General features: G+C 45.3%; 1 protein-coding gene across 1 annotated transcript in view; it reads right to left on the bottom strand.

The window, feature by feature from the left end:
- BAIAP3 (BAI1 associated protein 3) overlaps positions 1-10105 on the bottom strand; it is a 2154334-nt gene extending 2144229 nt beyond the window's left edge. Inside the window, exon 1 of the mRNA XM_069647200.1 lies at positions 9833-10105. The gene's annotated coding sequence lies outside the window, so the exon portion shown is untranslated. The remainder of the gene's footprint in view (positions 1-9832) is intronic.
- Positions 10106-20560: the final 10455 nt, after the last annotated feature.

The following is a 20560-nucleotide window of genomic DNA, read 5'->3' as shown; positions in this document are numbered from 1 at the left end:
ACCACCAAAATGCATATGACAAAATCTAATTGTGTGACTTTCTACCTCAGTTCCACGTGTTGAACAAAAATCATTGTTTGTTTTTTCTTTTCCAATCAAATCATTGTAACCTATGTTGATTGTTGTTTTTTCATGACATGCAATGTGAAATATATGTGTTTAATTCTGTGCACACATATATTGCAGCCCTGAGGAAGACCTTTGAAAGGTTGAAACATGTGTTGTCTGGCTGCACAAAGCATGCACAATGAAGCAAAAAGTGTTGAATCAAGAGTAGCAGTTCTGTGATTATTAGAGTAAAGAGAATTGTATGGGGTTGTGGCGCAGGTGGCCAGTTAGGTCAATACACAATTTGCTTTATACAAAGGCTTTGAATCTTAAAGTAACATAGGCCTCTTTTTGCCCACTGGTGTTTAGTAGATTGTACAGTTCGTTCAGAAATAAAAGATTACATGTATATAATCAATGTGTGGTAGATAGCTGAACCAGGTTTCACCCACAATGCAGTGTAAGACATACACAAAGACAATCACACACACGCATTCGCCCACCCTCCCCTTCCACACAAAAAACATTCCTCCTCAACCCACACACACTTACACTTCTTCTTCCCCGCCCCCTACCCTCATTACTTTGCTGCAAACATTCCCCCCAACATCCATACACAACACGCACACACTTACCTTACTCACCCACGATTTTCTGGGACAGCGGCTGCTGTCAGCCCCTGTGTGCACTCGTGTGTGGCAGGGGTGTGACAGTTACATTTAGAAAGACTGCTTTGAGTGGTCCCAGAGAGGTCTTTCTATATAGGTATTTTTAATTTTAATTGAGAAAGAACATTTCACTTAATACCAAAAAAATCTATTGGTTGCCTGTAGTCTACATTTGTTGCTAGCTGTCTCCATTGAATTATCTTTAGTTAAGAATTCGCTCTAGCTGCATCTGCCAAACGCTGGTCCCCTTCCGTTCATATGTTTCTTCTATCTGGGGTAGTTATTCCACAGGCCCACTGGGATAACAGGCTCTGGGGAGAGGATGCCCTCTACTCTAACCCCATTAGAAACACCTGTCAATCTCGATGACATTGATATTCCAATTTGTATACAGCCTGTGATACGGAACGGAAAGATCAGTGTACAGTGCACGCAGCAAAATGAATGACTCCTAGGCCATCGTTCCGATTTTAAGGGTGTGTTCCATGGTCGTGGATGATGACACGTTGACAGCATTGAGAAATAAGGAGCTTCGCTTGAGTGGCTGGTTAGCCTCACTGCTGTTCGCTGCCTGTCTCTGCTCCTTTTTGAGGGACAGAGGATAGGGGCACAAGTTCTAAAAGAAGTGGTAGGACTATTTACCGTACAGTTAGCCTCATTGCAATGTAATGATAATTTCACCACCAAATGTGCTCCTCATTACTGCAACTTGGTACTGTGGGTTTACCACCCGATTACAAGAAGTGGTAGGGCTGTTTTAATTGCGAAACATCCCAAAGTTACCACGTGTTCTCAAATTGCCCCATTATAGGGCTGCACATGTTAATATCTATTCATAAACATTCCTGTTCAAATTTTGCATTTTATCTTATGCTTTCATAACCATGTGAAACATTGATCCTAATTTCATACAATATTGTACAGTCAAAAAAAATATTTTACTTTTATTTTTGATTGTACAGTATTGTATGAAATTATGAACATATGTAATACGGGTTGAGCCCTGATGACGGACCCAGTCCGAAATACATTGCCACCATAAACCCACATACCAGCACTTCTTCACATAATACATGTGTTTTATAAAAATCAATGTTTCATTTGTTTATAAAAACATAAGAGAAAATGTGAAATTTAAACAGGAATGGTTATGAATAAAAATGAACATTTGCAGCCCTATAATAGGGCAATACGAGAACACGTGGTTATTCCGAAGGTAACTTTACGATTTTTGTTGCTATTGTTTTCCACACTCTAGTGCCTAGAGTCTCTTTACCGGTGTGTTCCGAGGACCAAAAGTAATTTTGATAAGATATTAAGATATCCAGAACAGAACTGCGAGACTTGTCCTTGGCCTCAAGCCCATGGACGGTATCTCTCCAGGACTGAAATCACTACACTGGCTCCCAGTGGCTGCGAGGATCAAGTTCAAAACCCTCTGCATTGTCCACAAGGCCTTCTGGGGCCTTGGGCCAAAATACCTTCAACTCCCTCTTCCAAAACATCTTCCTTCTCGAGCTCTTCGCTCATCCGCCTCCAACTCCCTCAAGGTCAGCCGCTTTTCCAAACAACGAGTTGGTGGCAGATCGCTCTCCGCTGCAGGGGCCTCCCTCTGGAACAGCCTTCCTGCGCCCCTGAAACTTGAGGAGAACCATCTCCGGTTCCGGAAGCACCTCAAAACCTTCCTCTTCGCCTCCGCTTTTCTCTCCCCCTGCTAAAGTTACTAAACTGCACCGAATCTGCAACTGGGCCACTCACCTTCTCTGTCCTTGGCCCAGCCACTCTCCCCTGCGCTGCCTCCCTGGCACCCCCTGGTACCCCCTGCACTACGGGACTGTGTTTGTATCCCTACAGCCCCTCCTTCCCAGCACTTATCTGCACTTACTCGCGCTGCCACTAGCTGGCCCTTGTTATTTTCCTGTATGCTATTACCATGTACTGCACTTTCCCCTCTCCCTTTCCCTTGAACTTCTCCCTTTCCCCTCCTCCCTTGCACTTGCGCGATCTGAATGACAGCTGGCCTAGTAGGATTGTTGTATGTCTCCCCTTGTTTTTCCCCCTCCCGCCTCGTCGCGCCTTGAAACACTTGTGTATAGGCGCGTTATAAATACCATATCATTTCAGATCAAGATAGAATTCGATTTTACAGCAAGGACGAAGTGTGCCCAACTAATCGCATTTCAATTCCCTGTTAAGCACGGTTTTAATCCCCATTTTCGGAGTCCATAGGACTCCATGAGGATTTTGGCAGAATTGCCATGGGTGGTAATCTTGCCACAGTAATTCTACCAAAAACGTGCTTTAAATCACGGGTTTACCTCCAGAATGCTGCTGGGAGGAAATCGTCCTCATTAACGTAAACCTTGCAGTTTGGTCAGGCCAGTGAAAATGGATGTAATTCCGTTACCACCTAAAAAGTAATAGCAACAGAATGAGCCTGTTTTTTCCTGCACTGCCAAACTACAAGTTCAACTACCTGAGGGCCAGTGTACGAATGCACAGAGGAAGCAGGCAGGCTTCTCAGAGAATGTGAAGTCACAGCAAGCCAATACCAGTCCAATTTAGTAAATTGGGGAGTATCTGGCCCGTAAGGGTGAATTTTCTTGATTGGCTGTAAGTAGCACATGTTTTCTCTTCTGCCACACATTAGTATTCTGAATGGAAAATAACCGCTGAGAACAAAATGCTAAATTGCAATAAACCTAGTCATTTAGATATACTACTGTCTACTTTCCATTCCCATGTCCACTCCTTGCTCATTCACACGTACTTATCAACAAAATACGAGGGGAAGTGATGCTCTTCCCATCCTGGACTTTGGCTCATGTCATGTTGCATTCCTGTAATCTACTCGTAGTGTTAGCTTATGTTTATGCATATTGGTCTACAAGAACAAGAATGCAAAGTAACCCGGCCTTAAAATCAATGCCTGACTTTACATCTGCGACCTGACAAAAGACAATGTAAGATTTCTGTAAATTCTCGTGCTTAAACATTCATTTCAAACCAGTCTTTACTGCAGTAACCTGCTTGTAGTTATTGTTTGACATAAGAATAAAGCTTGTTATGCATGATGAGATTAATGGCCCGATTCATGGAAAAGTGTGCATTTCTCCCTCAATTGCTGCACGCCAATGACACTGCAGGAGCCTGCATGCAGAATGAAAAATGCGCGCCCCGCATATTCATGGAATATACTACGCAAAGTAACCATATTCACAAGTCGTGCCGTGAATTCCCCTGATACGCCCCCACTGAAAATATAAACAGCCAGAACAGCTACCTTTGCGTGCTCACGTGTGAGCGAATACACGCACCCTACAAACAGTGGGTGGGTTCCCACGCAAGCAGACCTGCATCTCAGGGACCATGCACAGGGTCCCCCGTAGCTGTTGCCGGCACCCCGACAACATTCTTATGATACTTTGTAACTTAGGTAAAACTCTGAAAATCTGCGTGGGAACCCCCGTAAACTATTCCTGCAACCCGCTACACTGTGTATGTGCACCCCTAAGTTAGATTGGAACCCCAGTTGTGTACACTGTGTATGTGCACCCCTAAGTTAGATTGGAACCCCAGTTGTGTACACAAACCCCTAAATCCAACATGCAAAACCACCTACAAGCTGCAATTCCTATGCGCAGTTGTCTTTATGCATGCCTTTGGGTGGTGTAGAGATCGAGTGATTTGCGTAGCCATTTCTCTGCCGAGAGGCTGTGCAGAGGGTTCCATGAATATGTGTCGTTTGGCACAGTTGTGGGCGTGCGAGGAAGTGCCTGCAGGCCACCCCTCGTAAACCCCACTTTTTCGAATGCTCTTCCCCATTTTCTGTGTTCCTCCCCCTTTCGAGCCCTCTGTGCAAGCCACGCCCATGCAGAAGACACTCGACGGCTCGCAGAGACGTGCCGAGCCTTCGCTAAATCCACGTAAATCCTGTAAAAGTCCTGCACATTCGATTCAATGAATCGACAAACAGGATTTTGCAGGCAGTTTGGCACGCAAGTTTCCTATTTCCCGCAGTTGAATAGAACAAGTATGTTTTTACCCATTAAACAAATCATCAGCCTGGAAATGGAGTAGTCAGATTTCAAGAATGTATGTGAATTTGGTTGTTGTTTTCTTGAATGACTGTAAATATTGGCCATCTAGCTGGGCGCTGTGGATTTTTGGCTTTGAGATGCATAGGTGCAAATAAATGTGGTTCCAAACAACCAGTGACAGAATTTTAACTAGTGAAACTCCAATGAGGCCCTACTTAGGGTGCTCGACTACACAAACCTACACTTAATTAGGACACTATTCCGTCCCCCCTTTGCTGGCCTAGAGAGGAAGCTTAGGGCACTCCATAAAAATAATGGGGGCACTCCATCCACTTCCATGAACCCTTAACTTGTTCCCACGGGAGTGACGAAACAGTAATGGAGCCACCATGTTGATTCAGCTCTTGGCCCCTTGACTTTGACAGCCAAATGAGATGGTGCTTTGTCTTGAAAGGATGAACTCTCGTCCATTCGTAAATGGCCTAAAACTGCCGGCAGCCAAGAAAACTGTTGACAGTGGCAGCATGTAGGAAGCTTCTAGAAGGAGGAACTTGTGTGAAAGAAAGGGACCGAAAGAACTGCGTTCAGCAGACCGCATCCTGGGTGCAGTGCTGTGGGGCACAGAGGGTTCAGGTGACGTGTTGTGCCATAGTAATGTTGCCAGGCTCACCAAGGTGATGTCATAGTAGTATGACCAGCCCTGTTCAAGGTCCCTGTTCAAGGTCACCATCATGCCTCCGAGTGTGGCAAGGCAGGGGCAGCTTCTACCTCCTAACTTCCTTAGAGTTAGCGATGGTTCTGCGGTGTAAGAATTGTCATAACCAGTTAGGAGGCAGGCAGGAGCAGTTGTGGCACCTGGTGTCACCAACTACACTAGAGTCTGGTTAACTCTACTTTAGTTGCCCACTATTGCAAGACAAGGCCAGCAAACCAACTCTGTTGGTGTCGGGTAAGATTTCATTTGGCACCCTATTATAGTTTGACACGTTGAGCAAGCGCCAACGCTGAGGCACAGAGTACACATGACAGACATGTTCAGGTGGGTGGCTTGGGACTAGTTCACAACCCAGTCTGTAGGAGGAGTTTCCTTTGCCACTTCAATACTGCAATAACTCCCTGGACCTCGTGCCAGGTGGACCATGGGCTTGGCGGTGGGTGATAACTGGTGTCGAGCATGGACTACATACATTTTACCCTGAACTCAATCACAATAGGATGATTGTGCCCTTTTAATCCCAAGCCAAGATGCTATGTCTGTATTATCTGTTTGGGTAATTGTTTATTGTCTGGATTTATATATGTGCCTATCGACTGTTATGCATCAAATGCATATGGGGGAGCAGGGGCGTTGTAAGGTCCTGACAAACTTTTCAGTTGAAGTAGGCCTCGCCATAAGGGTGCCTTCATCTTGGCAGTCTTATGACAAAGCATAATACTTCTTTAATTCAGGACACTGAACGTGCACTGGTTGGCACCCTCAGGCCTTCACCCCCCTCAGGATGTGCAGCATCCAGCCATGTTGTCACCCTGTTGCCCGTTTACTCCGGTTTCAACTTTATTAGCACTTGGCTGACAAATAGCAATCAGTAGGAATGGCCATGCTTCTATGGTAAAAATATTAGGGACTCTGCTGCCTTTGGTCTCCTGTGGCCATCACCGCAGAAACTGAGGTGACACCACTGGCGAATCCCAAGGTCCTGGACATAACTTATTATCCAGAAATGGCACAGGTAATTGGAGCACTGGAACTGCTGCTGTAAATAGGGAACCCAGCAAGAGCTATTAATGAAGAATTTGTGTTTGTTAAGACCTCCCAAATAGTATGCAGAGCTGGTACATGTATCGATCGCTTGACAAAGAACAGGTAGTAAAGAAAGAAACGATAAAATGTACGACTTTTTCAATATTGTCCCTCTTCATGTGAACCTGAGTAGGTTCACATACAAACCAGTGACAAAACTGGCGAAAGACTAACCCTGCACCAAATCTATCCCATCTCTCACTATTAGTTACCCCCAAATAAACCAGCACACAATGTATGAGATGTTTCATGTCACTGCCAGACTTGATAAAGGCAATTACTTCTTAGGTGCAGTCGCTTCAGTCGGCGTGTTTTTTTATGTGCCAAATGTCATTGCCGTGACATTCTCTCTACCGCCGGGGCTGGAGTCCGCCTCCTAATGAAGGGATCGCGAACAAGTCAATCTGACCCTGGGCAGCCGCCATCTGTCTTTCACTGCTTGACGAAGGCGCTATCTGCAAAAAGCAACCTCTCTGACTATTTGATCAGTGAAATACGGGACACAAAAAAGTTGCTACGCAAAGTAGGTTTGAAAATAAAAAAAAGTGTACTGCACTACTAGGGTGAACAAAACCTCAGATTTAAAAAAAAAGTGGAAAAAAGCGTACTGCACTACTAGGGTGAACAAAACCTCAGATTTAAAAAAAAGTGGTTTTTAGAAGCGTCAAAATCCGCCTGGTCCTTTTTACTCGGTTTTGATGAATCATAAGCAACCCGCAAATCCTGGTCCCCACACGCTGCTCCCTCCTCTCAGTATTTCTTTGAAGGTGCCTCATTAGCGCCTCTATTGGTGGCGGAACAATGGCAGCCCCCGCGCGCCGTGGCCAGGCTGCGTCCGCAGGGAGGGTCCCTATGGGTTAGCGGCCAGGCGTTAAGTCTGAAAAGGCGCACCCCATCCTAGAACATAAAGACACAAAGCCCTGTTATTGGGCATTCGTATCGCATAAAGGCATACTCGGTGCATGGGAAAATGCAGCAGGTCGGAGGGGCCTGCATAGGAGCGACACGTGTTGCTGCTGTTTGTGACAAAGCAGTAGCCCCAACATTCACCAATACAACCCCCGGCATTCGAATAACAAGAAGGAACTGTTCGTTTGGGCAATCCCTGTGACAGGGGCGATGGATTTCATCACATGAGAAGTGCTCATATATGCGCGCATTAAAGAGAGAAAGGTCACCGCGACTGCGCCTTTATAGCAGGAGATCTCGCCCAGGTTACTGTAACCAAGGGCCAGATCAGCTCAACGTTGCCCTTGCACACATACATGAAACAAAAGAATGTGGCAGCAATGTTGTGCTACGATAGGAAATGGTGCAAAGAGGTTTTGTCCCAAGCTGTATTATCTAAAACATTTTTCACTGGGGCACACGGGAAGCAGGCTAATTTGTTTGCTGTGTGTGCAGCATAACTCGAAGCGAAATGTCTTAAACACGTTTCGCACAAGCATAGTGCAAACGCAGTCTGATTCGTGTTTGTTCCAGGGCAAAGTGGTTTTCTGGGGCGAGATTGCTTGTCTGAAGCTTGTTTTTACCAGTCTATATTATGTACGTGTGGGTTCACTTTGAAGCACTGGTGCGCATCACAAGCGACCTGGACCCGAAATCGTGGCACCATAGAGATCGCTAGTTCGGGATTTGGCGTGGCTCTCGAATCTCTTGCTGGCACACATGCGCGGTGACAACGAACCAAAATGTACAGCCAGTCTCCGACATCTGGGAATGCGGGGTGCGCACTGATTGTGTGGGGATCAGTAAAGAGGAGTTACGAACACACCAGTGCCGGAACGAGCGCCATCAGCACGACCGATTACTTACACACCATCACACTTCACGCGCGCATGTATGCGCACTCTAACATTGATGCTGGAAGCAAGGCAGTCTGCCTGACTGTGCGCTGCCTGTGGTGATAGACCAGCACCCCCCACACCCATCCCCGTGGTTTTTAAACCGCCTCTTCCTCTTGTGTCTGTCATAGTGAATTAAATCATCTCAGCGGCTGTTCACCTTGGACCCACTGCCCTATTGGGTTCTACACCCTATAGCTGCACGCCTTTGCTGCACACTCTGCTGCCAGGGTCTCGTGCCCCTGCCAGCCAGCGGAATGCCCAACGCTGCGCCCAGCTTCCAAGCCCCCCCCCCCCTCCGCCCTCCACTCCCTAATTGTATCCGACAACAACCCCTCGATAATACTTGCACACGTCCGTTCACCTGCGAGTTAGTGCACACTCCTGTTGCAAATTACTCAGCGGGGCAAATGCTGCTTTAGGGTTCATGAGCTGACAGCCTGGCGTGCACTTTAGAGGACTTTTCCAGTGAGTGCTCTCACAAGAGACCTACAGACATCCTGAAACAAAGGGGCATTCTGGAATACTTCTGAGTGATAGAGGGTGATGCGGGTGGCAGAAAAGAGAAATGCAGCTATTTATTTCCAATAGATAGAGCATGTAACTTGGCCCGTGCCCACAGAACTCGAGGGCATTTGGCTCATTCTTTCCGACGCATACATTCGTTTACCTGAGCCAACGCAGCGCCCGTACACACAAGCACCACATGCTCACGTGGAGCTGGCAGGCTATCCACAGCCAACAACGCAGGATAGTGAATTAAATGTGCACCACAAGTGGGCTGGCTACTACTCACATGCACGTGTCTGATGTTAGCTGCATTGCCTTCACGGGCGCCCCTCTAAGTGTTTTAGGCGACTGTGCGCCTGCAGTGTACATATAACGAATGGCACAACCCCGTATTAACCTGACAGGATACTTGCGGGCTAAAGTCACACCCACGGAAGCATCCGCGCGCAAAAATGAAACCGGCATGAAGACAACAAATGAAAACTCAAATGTAAAACACGTCAGTAGGTGGCCAGGTGGGCATTGCCGTGGGCTTGAAGCAGCTGGTTCAGAGCAGAGATCCTCTCAAAACTGACCACTGCATCTCCCCCAAAAAGAAGCCGGGGTTGCCTTTACAGACCCCCGCCGGCATGGTGCGCACTTTTCAGAGCGCCGACACGGAGCACGTGAGGGACGGCGGCACTTGAACACACGGGAAACAAGCGCCGCTCCCAGCAACCCTGGGTCGCCGAGCGCGAGTTTAGGGCTGCGCGCGGAAAGGTCAGGGCCGACGACGTGGTCGCCAAGGAAACCCGCCAGGCGCCCGCTCCCCCTCAGGTAACCCGGCCGCCCTCGCGCTCGCTGTCAATAGCCAGACCCTGACGCAGCCCCCCCCGCGCCCTCCCCCCGGGCGGGCCGCGTGAACCGAAGCAGGTGCCTTACCTGCGCAGGCTGCTTCTCTGCCTCCTGTCCACCGGGTGCCCTGCTCTGGCTCTGCGCACACTTTGCTCGGGGTGGGGGAGAGCGCTCTGCCGTTGCTGAGGCTGCTCGTTGCCGGGGAGCCGCCACTGGCTGCGCGGTTGCTGCTGCTGCTGGTGCTCAAGGGTTGCTAGTGTGTGCACTTCTGGAGCAGCCTGTTGCTGCCTCTGGATGCCGCTGTCCGGTTGGAGCGCGCGCGTGCGCGCGCGCCGCTCTCTGCCGGGGATGCACCTGCCGCAGGTTGGGCTCTATCAGGCGCGCGCGCTCTCACACAGCTGCCCGAGGGTGGCTCTGCTTCTTCCTCCCCGCCGGCAGCCCCCCTCTGGATGCCCTTGTATGGGCACAGGAAGCAGCGCCCTCCCGGTTCAGTGTAGGGATGGAGACAAAGGTGGCTGCCCTTGTGCTGCACCGTAGGTGAAGGGTTCTCCACGGAGTAAACACCCACCCCCCTGCTTTGGAAACTCGGGCAAGTGCCTTCGAACGTGTTGTCTCTCGTCAACCCCTAGACGGACGCTTTCTATAGTTCCAAGGGCCGTTGGGGACGGTGCTAACATTCAAGGTACACCCCCTCCAGCTGTCAGACTTTAATTGCCACCGCCCATAATTTCCTATTCATGCATGTTTTAAACAATACATCCAAATGATACATGAGTTCTAATCCCACACCAAAACAGCAACCCTGACACATTGGATAGTCAAGAAAGAAGTAACACCATAACCCAATAATTGATCTTTCACCCTATTGGAAATTCTCTCCACATTGGCATTGCACTGTACCTCCCAATTTCAATGCGACTTTTCTTTGATTTTTTTGCTACCCCACTACGAAATCCCCTCGCCTAAGCCAACATTCTTTGTTAACCACATCACACCCCTCATTTGGATAAAAGATGGACCGTCTCATGTCAGTTCAGATGAAGTGCACCCATTTGGGAAGTGCCGCTGTCTTCCTCTCGACATCATCGCCAATTAATGGTACAAAAATAAACGAGTGATTATGTATACCATCCAGCATTGTGGTGACATGTTATCTGTTGCTTAAGCACGCACGAACAATCACAATAACCCCCTTGCACAGGGAGACATGGTCTGACGTGACATACACGTAATTTATTTCGATGTTAGCAACAACTTTCAAATGCCATTCCAACCCAGACTGACAAGCAAGCCTTGCATCTCAGCAGACATTAGGATAGAAGGTAGTTTCTTGGTGCACACCATTTTCACAATAGATTACCTAAACTTGCATGGCCGTTAAAGATACTAAACAAATTAAAGTGAGTGTGCGATTTGACCTGGTCCATCATTATTTAAAATGTGTGCATCATGTAATTTCTCCCCAACTTTGCACTTGTTTTCATTTTTGTACACGGCACCCTGCCAGCATAATCTGTATTTTCGATCAAGACTGAGAACATACTTGTGTTGGTGAGACAGGGTGGGAAAATGAAACCTTAGACAGATCTTCCAGTCTCAGCCGTAGACAATCGAGCTGTTCCTCCTGCTAGGCAGATATTAAAGCTTCAAACAGCAGAGCTGTGGCCAGGGTACAGAAGTCACACAGTTTCGAGTTGAAGGCATGAATTACTTTTTTCATTTCTTTACCAAACATACTTTCAAACAAAATCTTGCTTCCCACACTGGTCACTCTGCATAAGGAGCCACTCGGGGATCTGGCTGCTGGCTGGGGGAAACCCAGGCACCAGAATAGAGAAGACACAGCAAGATTTAGCTGGGGGGTTCTTCAGAGGGTGACATCGGTCGTCGCCGGGAATGCTTCAGAGGATTGAGCGGTGGGTATCCTATATTTCACTAAACTCAATACGTCTAAAATGTCCTTTTTGTTCTGTTTCCTATTTAAATTCTGGCACATATCTTGGCTTTCTGATGCTGCTGTTTGTGGAGCACCTTCTGTGTTGCCCTTGTCTGCTGAATCATTATATGAATCATCATAATCGCAAAACTCACCAATGTATGCAATTACACAATTATACAAACACCCACAGTGGGCATCATTTTGGTCCAGTATCATCATCAACTGGTTAACACTGGCGTGAGTCTGCTATACCACATTAACACGACTCACGCAAGAGTTAACCAGTTCAGGATGATACTGGACTAAAATGATGCCCACTGTGGGTGTGTGCATTATTTTGTAATTACACACACTGCTGAGTATTTGTGAGTTAGTGCATGAATTTGAGTGTTTTATGCTTTTCATGATGTGTGATTATAATACATTTTGTATGTAATAAAATTGAGTATAAATTATGTAAAATTGTGTGGCTAATAGATCGATGATTTAGCCAAGAGATTCTCTGACTAATCTATGAGGGGGTTTGGAATTGAAAATGTATACCTTCCTTTGGTCTATTGTAATACTCTCTAGATTTCCTCCATCTCCTTCTCTTAAGAGTTCTTTTTCTGGTGCATCTGTAGCTCACTGGAACTCGCTTTCTCCCTGTTAATGTTTAACTCCTCACTTTCTGAGATTTCGAAAAATATTGGAAGCTTGGATTTGGAACTATGTTTTTTTAGTTGCATATTTCTTTTGATCAATATGTGGTGTTTATCATATTGTATATTATATGTGCACCTACATTTGTACAGTGTTTTGTTCCAAGTGTGCCATGGTCGTCCTACATAATAAATTGATATACAATAAAATAAAATATTTACAAGTAAATCCTTGGGTTGGATGCTTGCCTGCTGGTCGAAAGCACTGTCATTTTGTCTAAGTTTCTGGAGTTCCAGGACAATGAAAGCGATTGAAAGCCAGAACACCATGGGCCAAATTCATAGAAAAAGTGCTAAGTCTGCACAAACTACTATGCGCCAAAAAAACTATGCGCCTACTTGATCGTGCTAAAAGTTTAGCGCTGTTTGGCTGATTCATGGATTGAAAGGGGTAAAGTAACCTGCAGCGCAAACAACAATGAGGTTTTTTTTTATTTAAATTTTATAGTTTGCTTGTTAGATGCTTATACAGCAAGTAAAATACTGTTTCAAAGTGCCCACAGTGCGAGTGGGGGGGGTGCGGGAGGGAGGAGCAGATGGGAAAAGGAAGAGGCCCTTGTGAGTATTCAGAACATGCAAGTGCAGCAAGGAAGAGGTCAGAAGGTGTAAGTGCTGGGCAGTCTGAGCTCATGGGAGAGCCACAGATGAAGTGCTTTTGTTGTTGACTGCTACACGCGGGGCTGGGTTAGAAGTAAGTGTGAATCTCCAGGGTATAGCATGTGCCAGGGCAAGTGCTGAGGGTAGACAGGAGCTGGGCGGATTGGGTGTGGGATGTTAAGGGGCCTGAGGATGAATAAGGGCCCCGGACACCAATCGCAGCAACTGTGGGATTGTAGGAGGTAAAGAGGAAAGTCTTGAGGAGCTTCCGGAATATAAGAAAGTCCTGCTCAAGGCCCAGAGGAAAGTGAATGACTACCTACCCGCTGTTTAGCAAAATGCTTTACACACAAAGAGTTGGTGCCAGAGGAACGTAGTGGTCTAGAGGGAGAGCATTTAGTAAGATAAAGTTGAATATAGTGTGGTCCCTGGGCCCAGACAGCCTTGTGGATGATGCAGAGGGATTTTAATTTAATCCGTGCAGCAGCCATTAACCAGTGAAGACTTTTTAGGGCAGGAGAGATGCAGTCCCTGGGCTTAAGGCCAAGGATACGCCTTGCTGCCCTATTCTGGATTAGCTGGAGGGGTCCCAGAGTGGAAGCTGGTAGATTCAGGAGGAGGCTATTGCAATAGTCAAGCCTAGAGAGAACCATAGCTCGGTAATATTAAGCCTCCCTTTCTTACTCTATGTATTTACTCTATCAGAATTGTCCTCGGACATAGTATGACAACTACATTGTTTGTCTCCTCCCCCTCCTTCTTGTTTTTCTTTCTCCCCCTCCCTCTCCAGCACTATCTGAAATGTCGCCAGGCCTAGTACGATAGTCGCTTGTTTTGTCCCTCTCCTTCCTTCTCCTCCCTTTCACCCTGTCCTCTTGTAATCTTCTGGCTCTATAAGAAATCTGGTCAGACCTAGTATGTTAGTTGCCTGTCTGTTCCCATTCCCTTCCCACGCACCTCCTCCCTTCCTTTCTGTGTCTTAGTTCTTGCACTATCTGAAATGTCGCCAGGCCGAGTACAATACTTAATTTCACATTCTTATTGTTCAAGGCCATGTAAGAATGTTCACTGTTTGTATTTTTTCCTTGTTCCCTCCCTTACCTTGAAGCGCTTTGAAACACATTGTGTATATGTGCTATACAAATAAAGTATCATATCATATCATGTATCATATCAAAAGGTAGAATTCCTTTGAGAAGGAATAGCTGAAAGTGGGACTTATTGGCAATGTCCTGAGTGTGATGGATTAAGGAGAGAGAGAAGTCGAAGATGACTCCATGGTTTCTGGCTTCAGAAGAAGAAGCAGGTGGAGAGCCCAAGGAGGCAGGCCAGAGTAAAGGGAAGAAGGAGGGAGAAGGGGTCCTGATGGGAAGGACCTTATTTTTCCAGGTGTTGAGGCAGAGATCATTGGAGGTGCACCAGGAAGGGACGGCAGATAGGCAGTCAGGGATGATGGAGAGTGCAAGAGGTTTAGCAGGAAATTTGAAAAAGATCTGCATGTCGTCTGCGTAATACTGGAAGTTTGATGAGAAGGAGGAGATCAGGCATGCAAGCAGAGCAAGGTAGATCTTAAAGAGCCAAGAGGAGAGGATAGAACCCTGGGGGACACCAAATGTGGAGGTGGAAGTAGGAGAGGAGAAGATGCCCAAGATGACTTGGGAGGAGCCGCCAGTAAGGAAGGATGTCAGCCAGTCCAGTGTCCATTCCGCGATACCAAGGGTATAGTGGAGCCTTTGTATGAGGATGGAATGGTTGACTGTGTCAAAGTCAGAGGAGAGATTGAGAAGAATGAGGACAGCTGGGGAGTTGGAGTCCAGATATGCAAGGAGTTCTTCACAGGTATTCAGAAAAGCAGCTTCTGTGCCTCTGGATGCTCAGAATCCAGATTGATGGTCATGGAGACCAGCAACAAGTCTGGTGTGTGAGTTGAATTGGGGCAATGCCAGCTTCCCCAGCAGCTTCGCCAGGAAGGGGGTTTTAGAAATATGGCAGTATTTGGCAGGGCAGGTAGTGTCAGCTGAAGGTTTTTCAGGAGTGGGCACACAAGGGAGTGTTTCAGGGAGGAAGGGAAAGATCCAGCGTCAAAAGAGTGATTGCAGAAATCAGAGAGTGCAGGGACGAGAGCCAATGTTATCCTTGATGGTCCTGGATGAGCTGGGGAAACCTGTTTGGAAGAGACCTTCATGGAACAGACAACTCTGGTATCTTCATCAGGTGTGACAGGTATTGTGGTTTATTACGCTGACACATTCAACTCAGGGAGTTCCTTTCCCCCCAATTAATGTGGTGCACAACAAATCACTACGATTTGGATTCAAGTTCTATTTGGTAATGCCTCCAACCCATCTCACACCCAACCCCAACAAATACCTGGTGCCACAATGGACTAGGAACCAGGCCGGTATGTAGTAAGAATATATATCTATTCATTTATGTAAACCAAATTTGACAACTAGACTAATATCAGCCACAAGTGCTGTGGCAACACAAGAACAAAAATGACTCCCGTAAAGGCACAACCAATACAGAAAAATAACAATTAAAAAAATAATTCAAGACACACAATGATTGCTGATTTGGTTATATTACTTTTCTCCCAGCAACCCCCACACTCCAAACCTAAATTAGACTGATCCCTCTGAATTGAAGGCCAGTGGCAGAGAGTGGGAACACAATGGGAAATTCGTTTTGGGATTCTGTTAAAATGCCTTCTTTGGAAAAAGGCAGTGAAGGGGAAAAATCGTCTTTCTACTGATTATACCAGATGCAATATGAGGGAAAGAAAAGCAATGGGAAAATGTGTTTTGCCACACCTAAAAAGAACAGTCATGGCTTTGTGGTTTTGGTAAGAGCACAATGGGAAAAAGGGGCAATTTCATTTTGCACCCTTCACACTCATGTGGAAACACGGTTTTGGGATTAATTCTTTTGACACATCTTTATGCCTATACTGGCTCAAAACACACTTGGAAGAGCTTGTTGGTTTCGAATGCCAACAAAACACATCCCGTAATTTCTATAGGGGAAGTAATTGATTTACTTTAATTAAATATTCTAAGGATCTACACAGACAAACAGGATATTGTGCTATGGGGAAATAACTAAAACAATGCTTGAACATTCAGAGCCTGCACAATCTATGGCTTTGGGGATGGTTTTACTTATGGGAGAGGACTTGTAATGAGCATCAGGGAACAGCAGGGCACCTCTGGGACAGCAAGGGTGTCAGTTAAGGATAGTCTCCTGTGAATTCCTCAAGGTGTCCCAGTCAACTTCTATGTCTCCTGGTTCCTGTCTTCAATGCATGGTTTGGGGCCTCTCTACTTGGATGTTTCACGCAAGAGTACAGCAGCAGGTTGCCTCCCGGAATAAATGAAAAGGCCAGTTCTAATGCAAACTGGTCTACATTTAGGGCAAATGACATCAAAACTTGTCACGATTCCTGCCAAAGGGATTGGTTGGTTTTCTCCACCCACCTCCCATCTGTGTCCTAATAGGAGAAGGAGATGAGGGGTGTGAGTTAGGACAGCTGTGGGAGGATACAGCTTTGTCATCCCAAACTGAGAGTTGGGCTCGGCAGGTTCAAAAATCTAAAAATCTATCAACATGGCAAGTACCCTAATGTTTCAAATCTTTACATGTATGAATATATTTTTAAGAACTAAATTTTAAGGCAAATCAAATGATGCTAATCTCAAGTATGCACACCCATCCCATGCAGGGATATGTTTTTTCTTCATGTACTCAGGAGCTGTATCAGTGAAAAATATGCCAGTTCGTAGTTCCCATTTTACTTATTTCCTTCACCCTCACACCAACTTTCTAATCTCTCAGAATCAAGGGAACGCCCAAATCAAATTTTCATTAATAACTTTAGTTATGTTTATCCCACAAAAAACATTTTAGCATGGTTCAAAGGGTCTTACTGTCACCTTTAATAAAAGTCTAGAATAACTGCTGTGGCATATACTGTGCCCTTTATATGCAATCACATGTATTTTTCTATTAACTGAAATACAATTATTTTTCTTTATTCACTTTCAGTTTCATTTTCCCTTGAGCATGGGATCAGCCAGAAGGTGGCTCGTGTTTATGTTCACCTCCCCCTTCAAGGTCTGTGATGGCCCTGATTGTAACTCTAATAGACATTATATGGGAATTGTGACCTCAAGTTCACTTCTTCTGAAAGAACAGACATGGTCTTATCTGTTTCCACCATGATTTAAATCTAAGGAGTGTATTTCATTTTATATTTTTAAGTAATGGTCCTGAATGACGGTTGACAACCAGACCTCTCTCTCCAGTGCAGCAGAGGCTTGAAGGTTAAGTTTAATCTTTGAGGAAAAATGACCAGCTGCATGTAAGATTTGCAAGCAATGGCTTTCAAACTCACACACAATGCATTTAGCATGACATTTCATAAGGCACTTTGGCCTCATTCATATGTAATGTACTTCTTTAATTTCACAGTTGCAAAATAATTGTGTATCACTTCCGGATTGTCCATATTTATAGGGCAGTTAAATGAGAAATGATAAAACCATGTCTAAACTCTGAAAGATTAGTGAGCACTTCTCTCTGTATACTGTCATTTGAATGAGGAAAAACACAAAGAAAATTATTTTATTTCCTGTAAATGCAAGAAGCTTGGTTTCAATTATGATTTCGGGATCACATTGTCATGTTACATAAAGATATTGTACAAGCTGTCATCTGTCTCTTTAAGTAAAAGTGAGCTCTCCATGGATTTAGTAAAACAGCCTTGTCAGCCACATGTCTTTCTTTTCCTTGCTGAAATGCATTGCACATATCTTTGCACTTTTGAGATTTAAGACCACTTTCTTTTCTTTGTGATTTAGGCCTGTTTTTGGTTCAATAGACCTCATGTCTGACATCACCATTTCTGTGTTGGCCTTATACTTCAGTGGGCATTTACAAATCACTGTGGCCTCTTTATTTCTGGCATTCATGGGCTATATTTCACCCCACAGGCCCCCCTCTTGGTTCTTTGATTCCAGTGAGAGAGAGAGAAGAACAAGTAGATAGTGGGGTTTCAGTTTCCCTTTTGGCCTGGATTCATTCCAGAAATCTCTGTTGGAGCATGTCTGCTCTTTTCCCCCTCCCGAGGGAGTGTCGCTCTGGTCTACTCTCCACTCTTTTTGGATTTCGTATTTTGGTCTTGGACGCCTCCCTTTCCAGTAGCTCCACCTCCGGCCTGTAGAGGCAAGGAGTTATTTAATCTGCCGAGAATAAAAGAGAGGTTAAGTATTTCATACAGCACTAATTTCCCCAGTGTGATTGATGTGCGGATTGACAACAAAACAACAAGATACACATTACTTTTTACTTGGCATCTACAATTCAGAAAATGGTGATTAGTCTTGGTACATTCTGATAAACATAAGTTATTCTACTACCTGTAAATGTGTGATTTTCTCCACCCGGGAACCTATTCTTTACTTTTATTCTTCCAATCGTTCCTGGGCTCTACCCTCACTGGGTTCTTCAATCAGTCACAAGTTCTGTCTGGGATGACAGCTTTTCAACTGATTAATATGAACCCATTTCTCTTCCGTCTGTTCTCCTTTAGGGATGCAGATCTTATAGGCGGCAGGTGAGATTTTATCGACAATTTCAAAAGCACCGCGCCAGGAGGGAAGCAACTTCCGCTCTTTGGTCTGGTTCATTTGGAAATTGTACAGGTAGACCCTGTCTCCGACTTTGTACTCGTTCTTGGTAGTTTTTAAGTTGTAGTGGGTTTTCATGCCCTCTGCCGACTTTTTTAAATTTTGCTGAGCGTAAGCAAAAGCGTGCTGCAGGTGTTTTTGTACATTTTCAACGTACTCATGAGTTGTGATAGAATGATAGCTCTTGCAATGGTTGCACGTTCTTCGCGTTCAGGAAAGGCCGGATAGCTCTAAGTAGGCGGAGATGATAGTAGCTGCTTTTATGCAAATGGTGTACCTGGGCATCAGCTCCCAGCGATGCCTCCATGACGAGTCCAAGAGTTTTTAACTGCCCTGACACCTGTAGGTGGAGGTCCTTGATGACAAAACAATCATATTCAGGCCCTAATTTCGCACGTGCTTGCTGGGTGCAAAAATCATCAACTCCATTTTCTTGCTGTTAAGGAACATCCAGTTACTCATCATCCAATTTTTGATGATGTTATACAGCATCGAAATGTTAGTGCTGTCCTTCCGATAGTCACCGTCTAGTTCAAACACTAACTGGGTGTCATCAGTGTAATTTGTGAAAAACGGTTTTGCATCTTTCCAGTACCTCACACAGACATCTCATATACAGATTGAAAAGAAGTGGGGACAGACTCACCCCCTGCGGAACCCTGTACTTTATGAGGGCTGGCATGGAGTATTTCCCCACCTCCAGTGAATGTTGGCTTCTCTATTAGCCAGGAAGGATGCCACCCATGTGGATGCTTCCTTCGAGCAATTTACTGCTTTTTCCAGGACCTGTTGGAGCAACTGGCAATCTACCAGGTCAAATGCCGCACTCAGATCCAGTAGCATAAGCATCCCTGTCTTGCCTTTATCCACCACACCAAGCATGTGCATCTGTAGATCCAACATGGCACTCTCTGTACTATGTTTGGCACGAAAGCCAGATTGTTGGTCATGCAGGATGATGTAAGAGGATTCAATCCAGCACTACAGCCAAGTCAATGCCTAGCCTGGGATACTGAATGAAAAACCCTTATTGATATATCTTTATGTCCAGGTTCAGATTCTGGATGACAACCCCTGTATAACACCCCTCTCTTAGAATCCCCCTGAGCCAAGAAGTAGATCTGTTTTGCAAGTTTAAAAGGTTTAATTGAAAAAAAAATTAAACAGTATATATATATATCACACTTTTATAATGAATTAATAATTGAATATCACACTTAATCTGAGCAGTAATCAATAATGGATAGTCTGGCACTAGCACACTTCTTTATAATCAATGATGAGTGGGTATAGGATGGATAAAATCGCAACAATACTTTTATGGTTTCAAATAGATGCAATGTGGAATGAAAATGCAGTACAGAAAATAACTTGATAGGATTTCAGCAAAAGACAATGTAATCACTTTCTTGGACAATTCACCCCCCCCCCCTTTATGCAATGTAAGGAGATGAAGAGGAGAGCACTCAGTTCTTAGGAATGGAATCAAATAGAATTCAGTTCAATTCCCCCCCAGCAGCTTATACAACAAATAGGAGTTTTGAAACACAGGCAAAAGCAGCTATCTTTTTACAAGTAAAGAAATCGGGCCAAATCGCAAATTGCGGCAAAATTCGCGAGTGCGTGAATCGTGATTACGGCAAAAGTATAAGGAATAGCAAAACGGATCTAAGCTTGTTGAAAAGCTGAGATTCTAAACTTTCAGAGGAAAGTTAAACCAAGTTTCTAGCCCAAACGATTCGAAAGATATGAACGATTTTGTAAAGGTCGTTTTCGAATTTAAAGTAACTCAAATTGACAGGTGACTGCTTTTAAAAATGACAGGTGACAGCTATGCGGCTGCAGAATTGACAAGTGACAGTTAGGAGGCAGTTCTACTTAGATTAAATAG

The sequence above is a fragment of the Ambystoma mexicanum genome, chromosome 2q, assembly GCF_040938575.1.
Source record: "Ambystoma mexicanum isolate Mex_15411 chromosome 2q, UKY_AmexF1_1, whole genome shotgun sequence".
NCBI classification, from domain to species: Eukaryota; Metazoa; Chordata; class Amphibia; order Caudata; family Ambystomatidae; genus Ambystoma; species Ambystoma mexicanum.
This window is presented reverse-complemented; position numbering and strand designations above follow the sequence as displayed.